General features: G+C 38.7%; 1 gene segment (V, D, J or C); it reads right to left on the bottom strand.

Annotated features, from left to right (window-relative positions):
* Positions 1-21,994: 21,994 nt before the first annotated feature.
* LOC309819262 (T cell receptor alpha variable 20-like) lies at positions 21,995-22,605 on the bottom strand. The segment is given in 2 exons: positions 22,554-22,605; positions 21,995-22,386 (listed from the first exon to the last, which is right to left on the bottom strand).
* Positions 22,606-23,423: the final 818 nt, after the last annotated feature.

The raw sequence follows: 23,423 nt of genomic DNA on the forward strand, positions 1-23,423 counted from the left end.
TGGATATTGGAAGGTATGTATCCAGAACAAGACAGGCATACCTCCAACAGCCTTGACATTCATGCAGCTAGTAAGGTAGAATCCTGTAATCTACAGCAACCCACCTTACCTGAAATCAAGGAGAAGCCAATTGATCACTAGATATATTGCATAAATTAAATCTTAGATGAAGTGACTTGCAGGATATACATATTGACAGTTCTAGATAAACACACAAAGATTAGTCCAGTTTAAGCTTTTATATCAGTGTTTGAATAGCATGGACTCTAGAAATAATTTTATCTTTTGTACATTTATTTTATATATACACACACACACACACACACACACACACATATAAGTTGAGCCTCCTGCACTAAGTATTGTTCACTCATAGAGGATTCTGTAGTGAAAGGATATAAAAGGCCTACAGTGCGGTAGGAGGAGGAAGAATTGAATAAATGAATTTTTAAAGAAAGATAATTATAGATAGTGATTAGCACTTAAAAAAATACAATATTGTATTGAGCTAGAGAGTTGGTCTTGGGGTGAGGGAAGGCATCTGCTCTAGACAGGGTATGGAGAGAGGGCTCCACTCCGACACTTATTCTGTAACACCAGACAAGGTATTGAACCTCTCTCATGTTCAATTCCCTTTTCTGCAAGTAGCCAGTATCTTTCTGGGGGTGCTGCGCTCAGCACTGGCATTCATCATCTCATTCACTTCTCATAAGAACCCTGCATGGTAGATTCTGTCAATATCCACATGGTAGATATGAGGAAATGGAAGCATAAAAATTATTAAGTCATTTTCCGAAGATCACTCAGCTACCGAGTGGTAGATCTAGAAATACAACCCAAGTCTTTGGTCTCAAGCACTTTGCTACACTGTCTCCCTAAAGTAGGATGGACCCAACCTTGAAGGGTTCCAGTAAGAATTAAGTGAGAACACACATTCAAATCACCCAACACAACACCTTCCCTAGCTTAGGCACTCAACCAGCTGCAGGCAATGTGCAGAAACTTGCGGGGGGTGGGGGTGGGAGTGGGGGGGGTGTTGGGAGACAGAATCTGAAATTGCAGAGGAATCTAGCCCAAGATAAATTTCAATATTTTTCTGAGATATATGTAGCAGGTTACCTGGCAGATTTCATGTGTTATCGTAAGTATCCATGGTCTATCATGTTCTTACTGTTAATGAGAAGTCAATTCATTAAGGTGTCATATTGAGAGATTGGGTGGGCATATTATAATATGAAATGAGTGTACCACCCAGTATTTGCTACAATTGTTTATTTTTTCCCATTATTGACTCTTGCTCCCACTTCTCAGGATATTGCTATACTACAAGAAAGGACAGAGCAGTAGACACAGTTATACTTACCAGACAAGAAACCCTAAACTTGCACAACAATTCTGAGCTTTCTTTCCAAGGTAGCCTATAACTCTACAGGCAAAATCATCTCATGTGTTGTATATGTCATTTGAAATCAATCACTTTCACATCTGGCTAGCAAAAGAAAAAAACCAGCCAGTTCTCCTGAATCCTCTCTCTCCTGATTTCTGCATTGGGAAGTTTACTGACTGGTTCAGCAATGGCAGCTTCTATTGTGACTAGGCTTCACCACAATTTTACCCAATGTCACTAGAGGGCAGCAGCGAGGCCAGTGTAAGCATCACAAAATATTTGAGCAGGCCACCAGGTGGCAGTGCTTCAGCTTTCTTTCTTGCTGCATGCAGTGTGCTAGAGCCTGATTCTCAAGGAAGGAAAATAGAAAGATTAAAGAGATAAAAGATAAAAGATTCCCAAAGGGGTGACATTTGAGTAAAGACATGAAGGAATTCAGAGGTGCGCCATGTAGATATTTGGGGGCATAACATCACAATAGAGAGGACAAAGGCAAGGAGCACAGGTCTTGATATAGAAACATGCTTGGAGTGTTTAAGGAATAATATCTTTCCCTGAGGCCCCTTATTCTTCCCAGCACACTATTGCATAAGGAACTTGCTAAAGCATTCAGCACTGTTAACTGATTAGTGGATGATTTCCTCATCTATTGATCCTGGGGCAATTTGTGCCTAGGTTTGGCATCTTCTTTCCTAGTTCCCTTTAGGTTCCTGTTTAAACCAGTAATGTCACCATCACTGAGACATACAGCCACCCTGTGCTGGGGCCAAGTGCTTCTCCATAGTTCAAACTTTGCTCTTTAGGAGCCCCAGAAATGCTACACTCTGGCAATAAAACTTAGAGATGATATTCACAGTTAGGAAAGTTCTTTCTTATTTCTGAAAAATTAAAATAATTGGAACAATAAAATCTATCTCATAGGGTTTATGATATTTGAATTAGATAATGAATCTGAGATGCATCCTACAGTGCCTGACATATAGTAAGCCCAATAAGGACCGACTTTCTTTTTTGTAGTAAAACTTTCCTTTCCTTCAATGTCCAGGTCTGTGTTCTGTTACTGCTTGTTGTTTTCTCCACATCAGTTCAATGATGGGAGCTTCTAAGAAATTTACTTAAGCACTTATTTTCCTGGAGACAGTCATTATTTTTCCCTCTCTTCTTAGGTCCTATTCTCCTAGCCATACTGATTCACTCAGGATGCTAAAAGGACACAGATGAGGTTTTATTTTCATTTCCCTAATGAATAATAATAATATTCCCTGATGAATAATGATAATTTTTGTATATTTATTAGCTATTGGATATAATATTTCTGAATTGGATCTCCAAGATTTTGCCATTCTTATTAACTCTTTTCTTATTGATTTACATGAGCTTTTAATATATATTGTATTTGAGTCTTTATCAGAAATATGCATTGCAAATACAGTTTACCATTCTGTGCCTTGACTTTCCCCCCTACTAGCAGTGATTTTTAACAAAGACAATTTTAAAATATCCTTTCATGTTCATAAGAAGCCAGTTTCAAAGTTTTAGTTATTTGTTTTAACACTTCAAAAATGTTTTCACTTGGTGACTTCTGATGTGAAATCAGGCATCATTCTTAATGATATTTCCCAGAATACAATATATCGATTTTCCCTGGGTATTGGCAAGATTATTTCCACTTAAATATTTAAGTGGATTTGCCTTCAATGCCTTGCAAATTTCTGCCAAAACCACAGTGGTGGACTTGCAGAATTCCTTATTCATCTTTATGGTTTTCCACATAGCATTGCTCCTGAATAAGAAACTTGTTTTTTAGGAAGTCAAGTAGTACAGTGAGTGAAGGTACTTGCTATGAGCAAATAGGTTATGGAATGGGTAATGGAAATGGTAGTTATAAATACCACCTACAATCATGTGGTCATTTGCAGAAACAAGAACTATAATACTTATGACAATTTCTTTTTCATTTTGATATGAATATGGTTATGTATACATTAACCATTTTTAAATCTCTCCCCTACTTGTCTGCCTGTGGTAACATATGATGTGCAAGTATAAGTTTATCTCATATCTCATTGTATCTCAGTGGTTAAGATGCAGGATTCAATGGGACAGTGTGAATGAGGTATAAGAGGAAAGAACACCACCCCAAAATGGATAAATTAACTGGGTGTACTCTCTTCGGGAGAGGGTTAGCTTGGTTTTGGTTGAATGGGGAATAACTGCATCTTATTAACAGGAAGCATAGTTTTGCTGTTGTGTTTATTTGAAAGTTGTCTTGTTAAAAGAGGTATAGATGGGTGACAGTTGACATAGAGGGTACTGTAGTAGCTTTGTAGTGTCTCAACTATCTGGAAATCTATGTCCCAGAATTTGCTTCCCTGTATTGTTCTGGGTTAGGGTTGGCCACAAAAAAGACTTGCACAAGGTTTAGAAGGTAGTTGTCATGAAGTAGCCACATTTTTTATGCTCTGCTGGTTGGTGCAGGGCTCCAGGAACTGGGCAACTCACACATGTGGCTGCTGATGAACTAGCTCATCTTATTGTTGACTCACAACTCCTCTACCGCCCACCCGATCTCCTCCTCATCTTCTCTTTGTCTTGGACCAAGTATGCGTGTAGCATGAGGGTAAATGACACCCACTTCTCCTTGAGGTCACTCACCATTGTGAGACTGAAGGAGGTGAGAGACAGACAAGTTTTAGTGTGTCTTTGTGGGTACCATTGTCCTCATGGGTTCTAGTATCCGTACATGTCACAGTCTGTCCATGCTTTTGTCCACATCCAACTTTCCTTCCCAAATGACACTCTAACAGTGAATTCAGGCTCAACACCAGATGCAAAGATAACAGCTTTGTATAGACCCCTCCACCAGCTCTACCTATTGCCTGAGTGCTATTCTCTACAGTGAGCCTCTTATTCTAGATCACTTGTAATTTGCTTCTCTGATTGTACCCTGACACAAAGTCTAAGGGGAAAGGACTAAGGAAATGATTTTCATGACCATTTCAGATAACTAGACCCAGGTTTGTGATGTGAGTGTCTTTAGGTGGAAGTGCCACTTTAAATTATCATGGAGCAAATTTTCAACTTTAGACAATTTTACACATGTTCTGTGTGATGGACTTAAAGTCAAAAATTCAAGACTGAGTATGTATTAGTAGAAAGTTACTCTGGACATCTGTTCCCAAGTGAGATAGCAGGAGATTTTATTTAGAATTAAATCTCCTGATCCAGACCACAGATTAAGCAACCACAGGACTACCATTTCTTGTCTGGCATCTGCAGGTGTGCCTTTCAGCGTGGCTCCCGCAGCAAGGGGGCTCTCTCTTATTGAGCTCTGGGGTTTTTGTTTGGCTTTTCCTATTACTTCAAGCACTGTGAGGTCCCAGAGAGCACAGAAGTAGTTTGCAGAATCTTCCACCAGTAAGGCTGAAATGGTGAGGCTGATGAATTTATGTCTTTCCTGAAAGTTTACAGAATAGCGGCCATTCTTTGCATTTTGGTCAGAAGAAATCTGATGAATAAGGAAAGTCATCTCTCCACTGGGAAGCTGCTTATACCAAACAATAACGTACCAGCTCAAGCTTGTTTCATACTGACAGCTCAAGGTGACCGCCTCCCCTAGCTGACTGGATATGGCTGGCTGGACTTGAGTAACCTTCTGGACCGCACCAAATCCTGTGGGAAAAAATCAGAAAACAGAGCTGAAGTAGTAAACAAAATAATGTAGGAATTAGACTAATTTAGGACCCAAAGAAAAACCAAATTGAAATCATGATAAGCTTTCTTTTCTCCAATCCTCCTTTCCTCCCCAAGTCCATGTGAAGTACCATGTGCCTGTGTGCAGTCCTTTCAACCTGAACATTTGTACCCATATTTGGAACCATCCCTACCAGAGAAGATGAAGGCCAGGAATACCCAGGGCAGGCTGGAGAGCACCATGTGGCAAGAATTCCCCTGCACATATGTTTTCAGTTCTGCCTCAAGCTGAGAGTTCAGTGTCTTTGAGGGCCTAGCAGCACATATACATAGTACCTGGGTTCTGTGTCACTCCTCCAAACAGGAAGTAGGGTGTTATGTTCATAGACCACGTGGTCAGTGCACAGATGGGGAAAAGTCTGGCTCACCACAAAACTATGTTACTTTTCTTCCCACGGTAGTTGTTAGGCAGTATCTGAAAAGGAGCATGGAAAAATTAGTATTAAAGTTTTGAGCTGAGGGGAACTACAGGTTAAACAGGTTGACACGTGTTGATAATTATTCAGCAGAATAATTTTGCCGGCCCGTTTAAAATAGAATTTAGTATAGGGTATGCACCCTTCTTGTAACCTACTTACTGGCCATTTATTTAGCCTCTCTTTACTTTTCTCCATTCTGAATCAGTGGAGTTCTTTTAAAACTCACAGATTTTCAGCTTTCTTGGTGAAAAGCAGTATTATCCAAAATAATTAATGTATCTCTTTTTTTTAACCGGGTTCTAGGGCTCTATTTAGAGTTTTCACTAAATAAAGTTACTTTAACATGAAATGTTAAAAAATCAGCCCCTCAGGTTTTCAGAATCTACTCAGTTTTTTATGTTTTCATGAAATTATAACAGGAATAATATATTCTTTTGAAACCTGACATTGAGTCTTATTTATTAGACTTTGAGGAAGATCAGGATATTCCAGATATTCAGTCCTGTTGCCTCCCCAGGTAGAACTGTACTTAGTAGATCATGTGTCCTATGCTTGTCTTCATGTCATATTTTCTATCCCATTGGTCCAAAGTGTTCAGTCTCACTTGTGAGGAGCTGATTATTTTTCTCTTTGTAAAATAAAGTCCAGATAAGCACGCCAGATCTTTCTGTGACACAATGCTATAATGCACTCCTACAAAACATGTTATGTGCAGGCTGTAAACACTCAGTACATGTCAATGCCACAGAAGTTGGTAACTGACGTTTTGTATACTGTTACACGTTCTTGTGGAATGTAGCTGCCAATCTTCCATTTGGTTTCATTGTTTTAACGGGAGAATTAAAAGAACCAAAGGCAAATAGACAAGTAGAAAAGAAAGTACAGACAAGGTCTCTAAAACAGTGCTAGTCCTTTGACTTTAAGGTCAAAATAACTCATTAATGAGTGTCGCAGGGCTGAGAGTGTATTTTTAGTTGAGACATCTACTCCTCTGTCCCATTTCACCTCTGAGTGCTGACAGGCAGCCGACGCCCTGGTTTGCAATTATGTGTAGCTAAGCAGAGGAGAGCCATGAATGCCCACAACAGTCTGGGGAGCAGCATAATGGCAGGATTTCCCCCTTGTTGAAATGGCCCTGCTCTGAGTTCCTGACAGTAAAGGTGCAAGGTCCCTCAGCTGCACTATAGCAGCTGTCTCTGAAATGTAGTTTCTGGCTGGATCAAGTCTGAATGTGTATAACACCCAGGTTGGGAGATTTGGCCTGCCTTAAACATTGTGCTCCCTTTCCTTGTGGTTTAATGATAAATGATTATATATAGTAAAGGACAGTCCAGTGATCAATACTGAAGGACATATGGGAAGGAGATTTATTACTTCAAATTTCCAAATTTAGTAAATTAATCTGTGATGGAATCTGAAGGGCTTACCAGAAACAAATTCATTATGAATCACGCTGTGTTTGCAAATATTCATTCATGTTCTTCTGATTGTTTTCTTGCCTCCAATTTCGATTCTAAGGTGAAATATGTTCACTGATCCTCCACTTCCCTACAAAAGATACGCCAGAAGCCATCACCCCGCTTCCTTCCTACATACCCGCCAAATCATGGGAACTGGTAACTTCACAACAGCAAATATCACTCAGACAAATGAGAACAAAACAGGGTTCTGACATCTGTTATATCTCCAGTTGTGTATTGGAATAACAAATGGTAGTGGCAGTAAAATCATATTCACTTGTGATGTAACTCTATGCTTAACTTATTAAAAGTTGTAGGAAGCAAGGCTCCACAGGTCCTCTAAATCCAAATATTTGGCCATGTGTTTGTCATGAGTGCACATATATTGTTTGGTGCAATTCTATAATTATTGTTATAGTTGTCACGAAGACAAAGCTTCTCATAACATACTGTTTAATCAGTGAAAATATAAAAACTATTAACAGTATAAATGCTTTCCAAAATAAAAATATTTCCTTCTCTTGACATTGAAGGATTGAAGATTCTTTTCCATTTTATCCTGAAATTTCATCTAATGAAGTTGTTTATGCCAAATGATCAAATTTCAAGCATTTTATTTTTGTTTCAGCACCTCATAAAGAAACCCCAATGAGAAAAACTGAGTTATTCTGTTGTAGATTGTCTTCAGACTCTCCTTGATTCCTTTATGGGAATTCCAAGTTCACATATCATATGAGGGCACAGAATCACTACTGGAGTTCCCAGATCTTCCCTAGTCCCTCCCTGTGACATCCTTGATGACTGTTTTCTCATGCTGACCATGCATTCCCATCCAGGCATTATATCTTATTTTAATCTTGTATATTTCATTCAGGTGAAAGCTACTCTACTCATATATACATTCTACTCCGAATTTGTTATTAAACTGTTCAAACTACTAGAAAAAAAGCAAAACGAACTTTGAGAGCCAGAGGAATTCATATAGTGACATCTTTTCTTTTAAATTTTAAACTATAGTCATCATGCTGTACATTGCATCCCCAGGAGTAATTTAACTGGAAGTTTGTACCTGTGGAACACCTTCACAGACTCCCACCCCCATCCCCACTGATTCTGAGAATCGCCAATCTGTTCTCTGTACCTGTGAGTTCTGCTGTGTGTGTGTGTCTGTGCCTGTGCTTTAGATTCCACATACAAGTGATTTCATACAGTATTTTTTTAATTTTAATTTTCATACAGTATTTGACTTTGTCTTCACTTAACATTATGCCCTCTAGTTTCATCCATGTTGTAAATGGCAGGGTTTCTTTTTTTTTGATGACATTATCCTTGTTCATTCATCTGTCAGTGGACACTTAGGTTGTTTCCAAGTCTTGGCTATTGTAGATGAGCTGCAATGAAGAGATATCTTTTTGAGATGGTGCTTTTATTTCCTTCAGGTATATACCCAGAAGTGGAAATCCTGGATCGTATAGTAGTGCTCGTTTTAATTTTTTTGAGGCATCTCCATACTGTTTGCCATAGACATTGCACTCATTTACATTTCCACTGACAGTTCACAGGGTTCCCTCTTGTTTACATTCCTACCAACACTTTTTTCCTTTTCTTTTTGATAATAGCCATTCTGACAGGTGTAAGGTGATACCTCATTTTCATTTTGATTTTCATTTCCCTGATTATTAGTCATGTTGAGTATCTTCTAATTCACCCATTGGCCATTTGTATGGCTTCTTTGGGAAAATGTTTATTCAGATGATCTGCCTATTTTTTAATCAGATTGGTTTTTCTATTGATCATATGATATTTTAATATATTTTGATATTAACCACTTAGCAGATATATAATTGGAAAATATTTTCTCCCATTCCCTAGATTGCCTTCTCATTTTGTTCATGGTTTCTTTTGCCTCACAGTTTGATGTAGTCCCACTTGTTTATTACTGCTTTTGTTGTCTTTGCTTTTGGTGTCAAATACAAAAAATCATTGCCAAGACAGATGTCAAGGAATTTGTTCTGTATGTTTTCTTCTAGGAGTTTTATTGGGTTAGGTCTGTGTTCAAGTCTCTAATCCAATTTGAGTTGATTTTTGTGTATGGTGTAAGAGAAGTGTCCAGTTTCATTCTTTTGCATAGGGCTTTCCATTCTTCTTAACACCATTTATTGAAGAGACTTTCCTTTCCTGAAAGTATATTTTTGGCTTCTTTTTCATGAATTAATTGACTATGTACACATGGGTTTATTTTTACTTTTGTTTTTTAACGTCTTTATTGGAGTATAATTGCTTTACAATGTTGTGTTAGGTTCTGCTGTATAACAAAGTGAATCAGCTATATGTATACATATATCCCCATATACCCTCCCTCTTGCATCTCCCCCCTACCCTCCCTATCACGCCCCTCCAGGTGGGCACAAAGCACCGAGGTGATCTCCCCGTGCGATGCAGCTGCTTCCTACTAGCTATCTATTCTAGATTTGGTAGTGTATATATGTCAATGCTACTCACTCACTTCGTCCCAGCTTACCCTCCCCCCTCCCTGTGTACTCAAGTCCATTCTCTACATCTGCGTCTTTATTCCTGTCCTGCCCCCAAGTTCATCAGAACTTTTTTTCTTTTTTTTTAGATTCCACATATATGTGTTAGCATACGGTATTTGTTTTTCTCTTTCTGAATTACTTCACTCTGTATGACAGACTCCAGGTCCATCCACCTCACTACAAACAACTCAATTTTGTTTCTTTTTATGGCTGAGTAATATTCCATTGTATATATGTGCCACATCTTCTTTATTCATTCATCTGTCCATGGACATTTAGGTTGCTTCCATGTCCTGGCTTTTGTAAATAGGGTTTCAATGAACAGTGTGGTACATGCTTCTTTTAGAATTACGGTTTTCTCAGGGTATATGCCCAGTAGTGGGATTGCTGGGTTATATGATAGTTCTGTTTTTAAGGAACCTCCATACTGTTCTCCATAGTGGCTGTATCAATTTACATTCCCACCAACAGTGCAAGATGGTTCCCTTTTCTCCACACCCTCTCTAAAATTTATTGTTTGTAGAATTTTTGATGATGGCCATTCTGACCGGTGTGAGGTGATACCTCATTGTAGTTTCGATTTGTACTTCTCTAATGAGTAGTGATGTTGAGCATCTTTTCATGCATTTGTTGGCAATCTGTATATCTTCTTCGGAGAAATGTCTATTTAGATCTTCTGCCCAGTTTTGGATTGGGTTGTTTGTTTCCTTGATATTGAGCTGCATGAGCTGCTTGTATATTTCGGAGATTAATTGTTTGTCAGTTGCTTCATTTGCAACAAAATATTTTCTCCCATTCTGAGGGTTATCTTTTTATCTTGTTTATGATTTCCTTTGCTGTGAAAAAGCTTTTAAGTTTCATTAGGTCCCATTTGTTTATTTTTGTTTTTATTTCCATTTCTCTAGGAGGTGGGTCAAAAAAGATCTGGCTGTGATTTATGTCAAGGAGTGTTCTGCCTATGTTTTCCTCTAAGAGTTTGATAGTGTCTGGTCTTACATTTAGGTCTTTAATCCATTCTGAGATTATTTTTGTGTATGGTGTTAGAAAGTGTTCTAATTCATTCTTTTACATGTAGCTGTCCAGTTTTCCCAGCACCACTTATTGAAGAGGCTGTCTTTTCTCCATTGTATATTCTTGCCTCCTTTATCAAAGATAAGGTGATCATATGTGCGTGGGTTTATCTCTGGGCTTTCTATCCTGTTTCACTGATCTAGACTTCTGTTTTTGTGCCAGTATCATACTGTCGTGATTACTGTAGCTTTGTAGCATAGTCTAAAGTCAGGGAGCCTGATTCCTCCAGATCCATTTTCCTTTCTCAAGATTGCTTTGCCTATTCAGGGTCTTTTGTGTTTCCATGCAAATTTTAAAATTTTTTGTTGTAGTTCTGTAAAAAATAAAAAGCCATTGTTAGTTTGGTAGGGATTGCATTGAATCTGTACATTGCTTTGGTAGTATTGTCATTTTCACAATGTTGATTCTTCCAATTGAAGAACATGGTATATCTCTCTATCTGTTTCTCCATCTGAAGAAAGCTGTTTAATTTCTTCCATCAGTGTCTTATAGTTTTCTGCATACAGGTCTTTTGTCTCTTTAGGTAGGTTTATTCCTAGGTATTTTATTCTTTTTGTTGCAATAGTAAATGGGAGTGTTTCCATAATTTCTCTTTCAGATTTTTCATCATTAGTGTATAGGAATGCAAGAGATTTCTGTGCATTAATTTTGTATCCTGTTACTTTACCAGATTCATTTATAAGCTCTAGTAGTTTTCTGGTATCATCCTTAGGACTCTCTATGTATAGTAGCATGTCATCTGCAAACAGTGACAGCTTTACTTCTTCTTTTCCGATTTGGATTCCTTTTATTTCTTTTTCTTTTCTGATTGCTGTGGCTAAAACTTCCAAAACTATTTTGAATAATAGTGGCGAGAGTGGACAACCTTTGTCTTGTTCCTGATTTTAGAGGAAGTGGTTTCAGTTTTTCACCATTGAGGATGATGTTGGCTGTGGGTTTGTCATATATGGCCTTTGTTACATTGAGGTAAGTTCCCTCTATGCCTACTTTCTGGAGAGCTTTTATCATAAATAGGTGTTGAATTTTGTTGAAAGCTTTTTCTGCACCTATTGAGATGATCATATCGTTTTTCTCCTTCAGTTTGTTAATATGGTGTATCACATTGATTGATTTGCATATGCTGAAAAATCCTTGCATTCCTGGGATAAACCTCACTTGATCATGGTTTATGATCCTTTTAATGTGTTGTTGGATTCTGTTTGCTAGTATTTTGTTGAGGATTTGTGCATCTATGTTCATCAGTGATATTGGTCTATAGTTTTCTTTCTTTGTGACACCTTTGGTTTTGGTATCAGGGTGATGGTGGCCTCATAGAATGAGTTTGGGAGTGTTCCTCCCTCTGCTATATTTTGCAAGAGTTTGAGAAGGATGGTGTTAGCTCTTCTCTAAATGTTTGATAGAAATCGCCTGTGAAGCCAGCTGGTCCTGGGCTTCTGTTTGTGGGAAGATTTTTAATCCCAGTTTCAATTTCACTGCTTGTGATTGGGCTATTTATATTTTCTATTTCTTCCTGGTTCAGTCTCAGAAAGTTGTGCTTTTCTAAGAATTTGTCCATTTCTTCCAGGTTGTCCGTTTTATTGGCATGTAGTTGCTTGTAGTAATCCCTCATGATCCTTTGTATTTCTGCAGTGTCAATTGTTACTTCTCCTTTTTCATTTCTAATTCTGTTGATTTGAGTCTCCTTCTCTTTTTTCTTGATGAGTCTGACTAGTGGTTTATCAATTTGTTTATCTTCTCAAAGAAAGAGCTTTTAGTTTTATTGATCTTGGATATTGTTTCCTTCATTTCTTTTTCATTTATTCCTGATCTGATCTTTATGACTTCTTTCCTTCTGCTAAATTTGGGGTTCTTTTGTTCTTCTTTCTCTAATAGCCTTAGGTGTAAGTTTAGGTTGTTTATTTGAGCTTTTTCTTGTTTCTTAAGGTAGGATTGTATTGCTATAAACTTCCCTCTTAGAACTGCTTTTGGGGCATCCCATAGGTTTGGGGTCGTCGTGTTTTCATTGTCTTTTGTTTCTAGGTACTTTTTGGTTTCCTCTTTGATTTCTCAGTGATCTCCTGGTTATTTAGTAGTGTACTGTTTAGCCTCCATGTGTTTGCATTTTTTACAGTTTTTTTCCTGTAATTGATATCTAGTTTCATAGTGTTGTGGTCAGAAAAGATACTTGATATAATTTAAATTTTCTTAAATTTACCAAGGCTGGATTTGTGACCCAAGATGTGATCTCTCCTGGAGAATATTCCACGAGCACTTGAGAAGAAAGTGTATTCTGTTGTTTTGGATGGAATGTCCTATAAATGTCAATTAAATCCATGTTGTTTTATGTGTCATTTAAACCTTGTGTTTCCTTATTTATTTCCATTTTGGATGATCTGTCCACTGCTGAAAGTGAGGTGTTAACGTCCCCTACTATGATTGTGTTACTGTCAATATCCCCTTTTATGGCTATTAGCATTTGCCTTATGTATTGATGTGCTCCTACGTTGGGTGTATAAATATTTACAATTGTTATATCTTCTTGGATTGATCCCTTGATCATTATGTAGTGTCGCTCTTTGTCTCTTGTAGTCGTCTTTATTTTAAACTCTATTTTGTCTGATATGATAACTGCTACTCCAGCTTTCTTTTGATTTCCATTTGCATGGAATATCTTTTTCCATCCCCTCACTTTCAGTGTGTATGTGTCCCTAGGTCTGAAGTGGGTCTCTTGTAGACAGCATATATACAGGTCTTGCTTTTGTATCCATTCAGCCAGTCTATGTCTTTTGGTTGGAGCATTTAATCCATTTACATTGAAGGTAATTATCAATATGTAGTTCCTATTCCCATTTTCTTAATTGTTTTGGGTTTGTTATTGTAGGTCTTTTCCTTCTCTTGTGTTTCCTGCCTAGAGAAGTTCTTTTAGCATTTGTTGTAAAGTTGGTTTGGTGATGCTGAATCCTCTTAGCTTTTGCTTGTCTTAAAGGTTTTAATTTGTCCATCAGATCTGAATGAGATCCTTGCTGGGTAGAGTAATCTTGGTTGTAGGTTTTTCCCTTTCATCACTTAAAATATGTCCTGGCACTCCCTTCTGGCATGCAGAGTTTCTGCTGAAAGATCAGCTGTTAACCTTATGGGCATTCCCTTGTATATTATTTGTTGTTTTTCCTGTGCTACCTTTAATATTTTTTCTTTGTATTCAACTTTTGATAGTTTGATTAATATGTGAATTGGCGTGTTTCTCCTTGGATTTATCCTATATGGGACTCTCTGCACTTCCTGGACTTGACTGACAATTTCCTTTCCCATATTAGGGAAGTTTTCAACTATAATCTCTTCCAGTATTTTCTCAGTCTCTCTTCTTCTTCTTCTTTCTCTTCTTCTTCTGGGACCCCTATAATTCGAATGTTGGTGCATTTAATTTTGTGCCAGAGGTCTCTGAGACTGTCGTTGATTCTTTTCATTCTTTTTTCTTTATTCCGCTCTGGGGTAGTTATTTCCACTATTCTCTCTTTCAGGTCACTTACCCATTCTTCTGTCTCAGTTATTCTCTATTGATTCCTTCTAGAGAATTTTTAATTTCATTTATTTTGTTGTTCATCATTGTTTGTTTGCTCTTTAGTTCTTCTAGGTCCTTGTTAAACGTTTCTTGTATTTTCTCCATTCTATTTCCAAGATTTTGGATCATCCTTCCTATCATTACTCTGAATCCTTTTTCAGGTAGACTGCCTATTTCCTCTTCATATTTTTTGCTCTGGTGGGTTTTTCCCTTACTCTTTCCTCTGCTGCATATTTCTCTGTCTTCTCATTTTGTTTAACTTACTGTGTTTGGGGTTTCCTTTTTGCAGGCTGCAGGTTCATAATTCCCCTTGCTTTTGGTGTCTGCCCCCATTGGATAAGGTTAGTTCAGTGTGTTGTGTAGGCTTCCTCGTGGAGGGGACTGGTGTCTTTGTTCTGGTGGGTGGGGTTGGATCTTGTCTTTCTGGTGGTCAGGGTTGTGTCCAGTGGTGTGTTTTGTGGTGTCTGTGAGCTTAATATTATTTTAGGCAGCCTCTCTGCTGATGGGTAAGGCTGTGTTCCTGTCTTACAAGTTGTTTGGCATAGGGTGTCCAGCACTGGAGCTTGCTGGCCATTGGGTGGAGCAGGGTCTTAACATTGAGGTGGAGATCTCTGGGAGCGCTCTCACTGATTGATATTACATGTGGCCGGGAGGTTTCTAGTGGTCCAATGTCCTGAACTCAGCTCTCCCACCGCAGAGGCTCAGGCCTGACACCAGGCCGGAGCACCTAGACAACAGGGGCTTATATTTGGGCTCTCCATTCTGCTCCATTGATCAATGTGTCTTTTTTTATGCCACTACCAGTGTTTTGACTACTATAGCTTTGTAATATACTTTGAAATAAGCAAATGTGATGCCCTCAGTTTTGTTCCTCTTTCTCTAGATTGCTTTGGGTATTGGTGGTCTACGTTGGTACCATACAAATTTCAGGATTTTTTTGTTCTATTTCTGTGAAAAGTGCCATAGAATTTTGACAAGGATTTCATTCAATCTGTAGATTGCTTTGGGTACTATGGATATTTCAACAATTGAATTTTTTATGTCCATGAGAACAAAGTATCTTCCCATTTATTTTTGTCTTCTCAATTTCCTTAATCAATGTCTTATAGATTTCAATGTACAGGTCTTTCACTTCCTTGTTTAAATTTATTCCTAAATATTTTCTATTCGATGCAATTGTAAATGGAATTGTTTTCTTAACATCACCTTCTGATAGTTTGTTAGTAGTATGTGGAAACACAACTGATTTTTGTGTATTGGTTTTGTATCGTGCAACTTTACTGAATTTGTGTATTAGTTCTAACATATACTGACATCTTGTGGGCACGTCTCCCACTGCTAAGCCAAATGATGTGATTTTCTTTTCACTTTCTCTTTTTGTGTATGAAAAAGTACACATTAAGAACTGGAGTAGGAAGTCTCTATGCTGTTTATTTTCGGTTGAACAACGTTTAGTTCATAAGCAAGTTAAAAGATTTTTCTAATGGAATTTTTATTGGCATTTTTGTGGCCTATTGAGGAAGAACACCAAGTCTTATACAGCCTTGAGAGGAGGGGGAAAGTCTCTCTAAATGACAAGAAAGATGGGGCTTCCCTGGTGGTGCAGTGGTTAAGAATCTGCCTGCCAATGCAGGGGACACGGGTTCGAGCCCTGGTCTGGGAAGATCCCACATGCCACAGAGCAACTAAGCCCATGCACCACAACTACTGAGCCTGCGCTCTAGAGCCCGTGAGCCACAACTACTGAGCCCATGTGCCGCAACTACGGAAGCCCAGGCGCCTACAGCCCATGCTCCACAAGAGAAGCCACCACAATGAGAAGCCCGCGCACTGCAACGAAGAGTAGCTCCCGCTCTCCGCAACTAGAGAAAGCCCGTGAGCTGCAACGAACACCCAACACAGCCAAAAATAAAATAAATAAATTCATAAAAATTTTAAAGAAAAGAAATACTTTTTAAAAAATGACAAGAAAGAGTAAATGAGACTCAGATACAGAGGGTGATGTGCTCAAAGTGACTGAGAAGGTTAAGGTCAGATCCTAACCTAGAAGCCAAGTTGCCCGATTCTCTGGTCTCCTAAAATGTTTCTAGGGATCATGTGTTACTAGGAGGGCATTTATAGACGGCATGTCTTGGTATAAAGGAAACAATAGACCTGGCACTCATCCTTACGCTCCACAAACCCTGTCCATAACTGGTCTTTCCCCATTCTCTGCGTGTGCCTAGCGGCCCCAACACAGAGTGGACTGGCCAGGAGGAGAGAAAGGAGGGAAAAAAGGAAAGACACTGTAAGAAAGAAGGGGGAGTAGCCTTGAAAACGTTTTCTTGTTATCTTCTCAAGTTTAAGAGAACTAAAAGAGATTGAGGAAAAGTAATTCTCTTCCCATTGGAAAAAAAATTACACTTTTCTTTGTTCCTACAAAAAATTGACAGAAATGGATCAATTAAGCTGGAAAGCTGCATAGCCACTTCCTGTCTTCCTCTTTGTGTGTCATCCCATTTGAAGTAGCAAGAAAACCTTTCATAATGGATTGGGACAAGGCCAGGAATCATTGAATGTTCGGAAGCTGTGCCCAGACTATTCTGCTTATAACAAAGAGAATAAAATATATCATTTGTCATAGTTTCCACATGACTTCAATATTGCATGTGAGCTAACTACTCTTTCCCCATCTGATCAGGGACGTTACTGACAGAGATACAGCAGGCCCCTCTTGCGACTAAACACAGGAATGCCGTCACCAGATCCAGGCAAGTCCACCTACCAGCTTTTGTAAAGTTACTGTACGGATAATGGAAGAGAATAGCTTAGATGTGCGTCTCATGTTACAGATAGGACAGTTTTGGTCATTTAAGTTTTTAGAATGATCACTGTGTGTAACAAGACAATTGTTGCAGTATTTACAGAGTTTTTGCTTTTTTTCATTTTTCAAACCACATGATGTCTCCTTCATTCAGGCAGATGGGTGATTCTCAGCTCATCACTTCAAGGAAAGGATGTACTGCTGGGAAAAAAATAAAGCTGCCTTGCTTACCATTTTATTTCAAAAGTTTTAGTCCTATAGGCAAATCAAAGGACAAGCATCAGTTACAGATTTAGGAGATGATACACTGAAATAATACAAGTTAGCCTACCTGAGGCAAAATAAGCATTTTCTAAGTGGAGCAAGGGGGAGAGGAGAGAGTATCCGAGTAAAGCAAGGAGGCATAAGTATCGATGGGTCCTTGGAGGAACATTGAACCTTGTCCCCTAGAGACATCTTGGAAAGAAAACCACAAGACCTCTGGGCCACTTTCATGTATTAAATAAATCTCAGTGCAGCCCTGGTTAAAACTTCCATCTTCATTTCTCTCTTCTGCTCTTTGAACCTGAGGCTTGACTCCTGGCTGCAGTAAGGTCAGCATGGCTTGCTCTGTTCTCTTCCTCTGCCTTTTGTCTTTGGTTCTAATTCCCTTGAGGTTAGGGAAGAAACAAAAGTTAAGAAGAATTTTTTAAAAATGGCAGACACTTTCTCATTTAACTGGTGTGCACCTTTGGGTGTCACTGCTTTCCTGCCCAACCACTGATGGCCTCGATGTGCGAGCATCCCTGTGAGAGAGCAGCCGGGGACCCTCAGGAGCCTCCTCAGGGCAGGATCTCCCCCTCCCTGTCAGATCCCATTCAGGAAGCACTCCCCATGGCCTCTTGTCTCCCCTTTTCCTGGTGGAGAACTGGCTGATGACTCAGGCCTGCTGCCTTCAGAGGTGGCACCTGTGGGACACAGCACTCACTCCTCCTCACCGTGCCTCATGGAGACACCCAGGCAGCCCCAATGCTGCCCCCCTTCACTGTACCATCCTTCTCTGATTTCCTCATCTTCTGCTTAAGTAGATGCAAAAATAGATCAAAATCTGCTCCAGAAACAGATATCCAAAGACAGAATGCCATGCAGTTTTCCTTTTTACTCCGATGATCTCTGTCTTTAAAAGCAAGTATTTTAGGATAGCGATGTCTGAAGTGGCTCATGGGGAAAGTGGAACACTCTGATGATCCTCTTCTCCTGACTGCTCCATCCCTCACATCAGCTAAAGAAGTGAAGATCAGGAGTTGCAGGGTCTGTACAGTTGCTTCTTCATAAATCCTAGAGTGCCTGGCTGTGAGTTGTTCTTAATGGAAAATGATGAACGCTTAATGCCTCTTGGTCCCTAGTTCTGGGTCCCAGCTGCCAAATTGGTGACAATGAAAAATGCTCCAGAGTACATCTTATTCATCTAAATGGAAAAAAAATCTCTTTGATTCTATAAGTGATTCTAAATAAAGGTTTCTAATTCTTAAGACAAAATTAAAAAATATATATATATAGTCCAATATTTTATATTGTGTAATTTATATATATTATAATTAAATATATTCCAATAATATTAGTAATATCAATTAATATTTACCAATTAGATGAGCTTGAGGAACAAAATTCAATAATAAGCCCTGCACCAACCAAGTCACCACAGATACAGGAAAAGCAAAGCCTGGCTGTGAGGATATGGCCGAAGATTAAACATGGTCATAAAACAATTATAAGTCATCAGTGTGGTCTCTCCTGGAAATTATTAGGAGAACTATGAAGGCAGAGGTTAGATAATTATTGTGCTATATTTTGCAATAAACAAAATTTTATCAGTGTTGTAAATTGCTTTCTTCAATATGAATTTTAAATATTGTAAAGAATCCAGAAAGAGTAAAAAGATTAATTAAAATTATGAAGTATAATCTATTTAACCTTTAGAACAGAGGAGGAAATATTAAGAAATGACTGACTCATGGCCTTTAACATATAGAGAGGTTTTGTTTTTTAATTAAAAATAAAGAATGAAAACAAATAAACAACGAAAACTTACAAAAATCTTTGATCCAACAGCGTCCATCATCATAACAATAGCCCTTGGCATAGAATTAAGACTTTCTCCATTTCACGTTTGAGTACCTGCAGTTGTAAATGGCATTCCACTAACAGCTGGCCTAGCTCATTAACGTGACAAAAACTTGCAGTTACATCAGTTTTATACCAAATCTCACCATTCATTAAACCATGGATAAATTTCTTTTTGCTGTTGTTGAAAACAAAAGTCATTACCTTGTTTATCATTAAAAAAGAGAGGTTTTTTTTTACTAATCAAAATAGGATATGGTTTAATCAGAATAAGGTGTTACGTGCATTAGGTGTCCCCAGGTGGGTTCTGAGGTTCTCTAACCACCTAACATCTAAGTGAATACACAACACATACATTTTCATATCACCCATCCTCCTGAAATTCAGCAGTCTTCCATATTTTTCAGAGTTTTTCAGAGTAAAATCTCCCAGTCACTTGAACCAAAATCATCAAGTAACTCACTAAAAAAGTAAACCCCCAACCTCATGCCAGACCTATTGAATCAGAATCTGTTCATCAGAATAAGACATATTTTTTCTAAATGTGATTCTTAAATGTACAGTAAACTTTGACAAATACTGTCCAATTGGTTAACTCTGGAGTTTTTATGTTTTAATCTCATCTTATATTGCCTGCAGCATTTACTTTATCTCAGAAATGCCTTCATCTTTAAACATTCTTAAGCCTTAGTTTACCTCAACTGAGGATGGGTTAATATTACTTTGCGGTTTTTAGATTATAAAATGAGTTGTAAAGTGCTTAGCAATGGACTTGGCATATGGTAAGTGTTCCATAAATGATAATAAAGATGATTGTGGTAATGATGCGAATGACAAAATAAGGGCAGGTGGAAACAAGGATCCCATGATAATTCTCTGATCTCTTTCCCTGAACACACTGGGCAGACTTTAAAGCTGTAAACCCAAAAGATTAAAATTAAACAAAACCAGATGGTGTGGATAAAAGAATACCTCTCTTTCCCTAAAGCAGGAAATTTCCACTTCTGCTTTCCTTCTTTGTAGACCTTGCCTCTTCCCCTCCCCACACGGGAGGGGTGAGGAGGGCTGATTCTGTTGTTCGCAGTCCATTTATGAGTAGGAAATTAGTCCTTAGTCTAACTTAAAATGTAGGACTCAAGACTCCACTCACTCTGCTTATATCGCTTGCATTTTAAGTCTTTGCCTACCTGTGATAATAAGCAAATCTAAGGAGAGCTAATTTAGTACCCTGTGATTTAGTACGCTCTTTCTCTTTCTATTTTAGCTCACATACTTGAAAATCAAGTCAACCCTTGGCTAGTTTGAGGCGTGGCCTATCTCTCCTACTCATCCTTATAGGAATTCTGAGCTTGCTTTTCTGGATTCAGAAGGAAGTAGGAAACTCCACTTAGGCCTGAACCTCAACCCACCTTTCCTGCTTTAGAGGTAATCAGGTCCTGGTTCGGCTGAAAGTCCTTCTTCACTTTCCATTTGTATTAAGCTAATACATATAAGCATCCTCAGGAATCTTCCCAGTGGTGAGCAGGGCAGGATTTGGCCAATCTTACGTCCCTGGAAATATCATCATGGGACATAAAATCCCCACTTCAAATGGAAATTACCAAACATTTTAGTTGAATAATAATGAATATATGACATATCCAAACATGTGGGATACAGCAAAAGCAGTACAGAAGGTCCCTGACTTACGGTTTTCTGACTTATGATGGTATGAAAGTGATATGCATTAAGTAGAAACCACACTTCAAATTTTGAATTTTGATCTTTTCCTGGGCTAGTATGATGCTCTCTTTTGATGCTGGACAGCTCCCAGCCAGTCACTGGATCACAAGGGTAAATGACCATCACACTAGTACCAAACGTAAAATAGATAGCTAGTGGGAAGCTGCTGCATAGCACAGGGAGATCAGCTCGGTGCTTTGTGACCACCTAGAGGGGTGGGATAGGGAGAGTGGGAGGGAGACACAAGAGGGAGGAGATATGGGGATATATGTATATGTATAGCTGATTCACTTCGTTATAAAGCAGAACCTAACACGCCATTGTAAAGCAATTATACTCCAATGAAGATGTTAACAAAAACAAAACAAAACCGGTCTGAACCCAGACAACCACTCTGCTTTTTGTTTTCAGTACAGTATTCAATAAATTACATGAGAGAGTCAGCACCATATTATAAAATAGGCTTTGTGTTAGATAATCTTGCCCAACTGTAGGCTAATATAAGTTTTCTGAGCACGTTCAAGGTAAGCTAGGCTAAGCTATGATGTCCGGAGTTTAGGTGTATTAAATGCACTTTAGAGTTAAGATATTTTCAACTTATGATGGGTTTATTGGAACGTAACCCCACTGGAAGTCAAGGAATATTTGTAATTAGAGGCAAATTTATGGATTTAAATTATATTTGTTAGGAAAGAAGAAATGTTGAGAATCAATAGTCAAACTTGCAACTCAAAGAACTAGAAAAAGTAGCAAGATAAATAAAAGAAAGTAAAGGTAGCAAATAATAAACTATGTGCGGAAATAACTAAATTGACCAACTTTCACAAGAAAAAAAAAACAAATATATAAAGAACCCCTTACCCGTTAAAGTAACTGAATCCATAATTGAAGGATTATTAAGTTTCTCCCATAAGTGAAACTATGCTTAGATGGCTCACTAGTGAACTTTCTGAAAATTAAAAAAAAATTATTAAAAACCTTGCACAAATTATTCTATAGATAGAAAAGGAGCCATAAATTGCAACTTATCTAATGAACTATTATAATCTTGATACCAAAATCTGACCTAAACATTTTAATGAAAGACAAAGTTGAATACCAGTATCACTCAGGATCCTGGACAGAATGAACAGTAATCTCTGCTGTCTGGCTGTGTCACAAGATTTCATTCTCCATAGCACTACTTGGAAAGAGGTTCTGGGTGCTAAGTAACTACTTCTTCGAGGAGGGGAAAACACCAAAGATGCCCTGATTCCAGAACCCCAGCTACAGGGTTTGTGTACAGGCTGCAGGTGCCTGGGGAGCACTGTGTCTCCACAGCACAGAGGTAAGCGGCTGAGTCTTCAGGTTTAGGGGCTGCGATGTGCAGAGAGCTTCCCTTCTTTAACAAGGTGGCTTTTAGTCTTTCGTTCTGCTTTTCCTCCCCAACTGAGTAAAGACGGAAGAGAAGTTCGGGTCCCTTCCCAGGATCCTGTCTATACCACAGTAGCGCGTTAAAATTGCTGACCGTGTAGCTGCAGTTGAGGATGAGACTGTCTCCCTCCTGGATTTTCAGGGTCTGAGGACTCTGCTCCACCTTGTCTTCTCCCCTCAACCCTGTTCAGGAAAACAAAATCAGAAATGAAACAAAGCTTTCAGTTCAGCAGTTTTGAAAAATTCCAACAAAAAGCCTGGGATGAGCTGAGACTAAACCCCTCTCTCTCTTCTCTCCAGCTTTGGATAAATGTGCCCTTATGGTTCTCATCTCTTAACCTCCAACTTACAGCCAAGCTGAAGCCACAAGACTATGAATGCACATTCCAGCATGTTCTCCATCCTGATATCACACTCTTGATACAATTTTAATGATTCCAAATCTTCTCCCCTGAGGAGCTGCTCCTCTGTCTTAGTTCTCCTTCTCTAATGCACGAGATAGCCTTTCTGTTGGTGGCTCAGCCAATCAAGAGCAAATCCTCTAGTAGCTGTCATGCTTTTGACCCTTAAGGCACTGGAGGAATGAGAGGAATGGAACCACTGCCACCTGGTGGTCACAAACATAAACATCTCACAGGACCCACTCCATGCCCCCTACAAAGACAAAAATTGATGGGAGGACATTTTTTATATTGGTGGGCATAGTGCATATGAGGTTTAAAGCAGTAATCAGAAAAGCCTTCTCTGCCTGCAATTTGAATCGTTTCATTTTTCCATGTTTGGCCTTTAAAGCTAAACTGCTACCAGAGGTTATAAAAGTTGAACCCAAGCATAGGTGTAATGGATTGTGTTTCTCTTTATAGTACACAAGAATCTCAGCAGGTGAGACCTTAAAAGGACTAGAGTGCTGAAAAAAGCGGGGGGATAAAATAGCTGTTTATATGTCTGGAGACCTCTTTGACAGAGAATTGGGAACATAAGTTAAGAAACCATTGCTTCAAATAATTTTATGCCTGGCTACAGGGACCAAGTGCAACTACAACTCAGGGTCACGAACTTGATAGATCTTAGGAGAACAGGAGGGAAGAGCATGGCAGAGGGAAAGCAGAGCTCTCCATTCTAGACCCTGGAGAGATCAGAACATCACAGGGCAGAGTGGGGAACAGGAAGATACGTATAGCAAAACTAGTATTGTTTAATTTGTTTGGTTCTATGACACT

The sequence above is a fragment of the Grampus griseus genome, assembly GCF_964374135.1.
Source record: "Grampus griseus genome assembly, chromosome: 2".
Taxonomy (NCBI): Eukaryota; Metazoa; Chordata; class Mammalia; order Artiodactyla; family Delphinidae; genus Grampus; species Grampus griseus.